Genomic DNA, 2,500 nt, shown 5'->3' with positions numbered 1-2,500 from the left:
CCCTCTCCACCCCTAACCACTCATCCTTCTTCCTTTTCTTCCCTCCTCCTCCTCCTCCTCCCCTCCCCCCCCCCCCCCCCCCCCCCTCCCCCCCCCCCCCCCCCCCCCCCCATCTCCCTCCTCAACATCCTCCTCCTTTCAACCCCCGTCCTCTTTCCTCTGCCCCCCTTCCCCCCTCTCCCCCTCCCCCCTTTCCCCGTCTCCCTCCTCAACATCCTTCGCCAGATAAAAAACGCGACCCCTCCCTCTCATCCCCTCCCCCCTCCCCCCTTTCCCCGTCTCCCTCCTCAACATCCTCCTCCTCTCAACCCCCATCCTCCCTCTCTGCCCCACCCCCCCGTCTCCCCCCTTTCCCAGTCTCCCTCCTTAATATCCTTCGCCAGATAGAACGCGACCCCTCCCTCTCATCCCCTCCCCCCTCCCCCCTTTCCCCGTCTCCCTCCTCCTCTTCCTCCTTTCAACCCCCATCCTCCTTCCTCTGCCCCCCTCCCCCCTCCCCCCTTTCCCCGTCTCCCTCCTCAACATCCTTCGCCAGATAGAACGCGACCCCTGTCCCGGGCTATCGTGCTCGGCCTTTCAACATGCATCATGCAAGAGGTAGAGACGAGACTCGAGATGTTGCATGACGAAGACATCCGGTGTTGGCGATGACATAGACTTAGTCTCCCGAGATGGTTTAGCGGCGCGTGTTCTATCTCAAGACACTTAATTATTTCGTAGATAAGTCTTGCATCTTGTTGCATTCTATAATTATAGTCCCTCCGACGGTGCAATCGAGGTGGGATTATGCACTCTCATATATATACTTCCCTTCCTTATGGTTGATAATAACATGTCGTTTTTAGAGTGATGTTATCTCTCTCTCTCTCTCTCTCTCTCTCTCTCTCTCTCTCTCTCTCTCTCTCTCTCTCTCTCTCTCTCTCTCTCTCTCTCTCTCTCTCTTAATCTCTCTGGCTGTGCATTTATTTTTTTATTTTTTATTTTTTCTGTACATGCTTGTCGGTGTGCATGTGCGTGCGACTTAAAGCATCGTATCAGTAATGATGATAGTAATGAAAATGATGATAATGATTATGATAATAATGATAATAATGATTATAACAAAATTAATAATTGTAACAATGATAATAACAATAATATTGGTGATGTAATAATGATGATGAAAACAGTAATGATGATAATGATGATAATTAAGGAAATAATAACAATAATGATAATAATGATGCTAAGAATAATAACAATAATGATAATAATGATGATAAGAATGATAACAATAAAAGAAGCCAATAAAAACAAGAATAATGATAAAGAACAAGGTCAAGAAACGCGTGCACATGCAAGCAGGCACAAATACGAAGTGCAAATCTCGTTTTCCTCCGCCTGCATATAATGGCACGCGCCTTCGCCCATCCACCTCCGCCCATCCACCTCCGCCCGTCCACCTCAACAGCCTCGGGCCCCTGGCGCTTAGGAGCAAAAGTTCCTCGAGGGCTGGGAGAATAAAAAAAAATGGCAGAAGGAATAAAAAAAAAAAAAAAAAGAAACGATAGAAGAAGAAGAAGAAGGAAGAAAAAAAAAGGGGGTCTTTCATAATCCTGAAAAGTAATTAATGACATTTTTGCCTCTCCGTTTCGCAGTCCAATCAGCAGCTCTTATGACAATTTAATCTCGACCAAATAACCCAGGTAAAGAACAAAGCCGTGAACTGCACACGACCCCGAGAAATGACTTGTTGTATATTTTTTTCAATCCGAAAGTTATTAGCCTTCAAACAAGGCATTTTTATCTCGGCTCAAGCAGAGAATATTAGACATTTTTCCCCAATGTTTGCGCTAGACGGGAACACCATTTGTCTCGGTTGGAAAATTTTTATCACCTCTCACAATGGCTCGCTGCAACGCCCCGTCAAAGTAAAATGAGTAACATAAGTAAACCCTTCTCAATGTACATATAACAGCAGTCTGGAAAAAATTCTGTTCAAACAAGTCTTTCAAACAGCCGCCGGCCATAGTGGCTATAATTTCCAAAGAACAATTTCTCTTAACGGGTCTGATTTCGAGTCGAGTAATGCTATTGTGTTGACTTTCTCTCCCGGTCACAATAGGGGCTCTTTGAATCTTTAATTTTCATTTATATACATGCTCCAGTATTCACTCCTATTTGAGTTATTACTTTTAACCCGCGAGCTACAAAATTTCCTTTAGCTCAAGTTTAGTAAGAGGTAAAATCATATCGCACGGATGATGTCCATAATAGCGGCAGAGGAAGGGACGAGAGGGAGAAGAAGAGGGAGAAGGAGAGGGAGAAGGAGAGGGAGGAGGAGGAGGAGGAGGAAGAGGAGGAGGGGATGGAGGAGGAGGAGGAAGAGTAGGAGGGGATGGAGGAGGAGGAGGAAGATGGGGGGATGGAGGAGGAGGGGATGGAGGAGGAGGAAGAGGAGGAAGAGGAGAGGGTGGAGGAGGAAGGTGGGGGATGCACAGAAGGAGAGAGAGAGAGAGAG

This window comes from Penaeus japonicus, unplaced genomic scaffold (assembly GCF_977035675.1).
Source record: "Penaeus japonicus unplaced genomic scaffold, GWHDUDI00000001_assembly GWHDUDI00000006, whole genome shotgun sequence".
NCBI lineage: Eukaryota > Metazoa > Arthropoda > Malacostraca > Decapoda > Penaeidae > Penaeus > Penaeus japonicus.
This window is presented reverse-complemented; position numbering follows the sequence as displayed.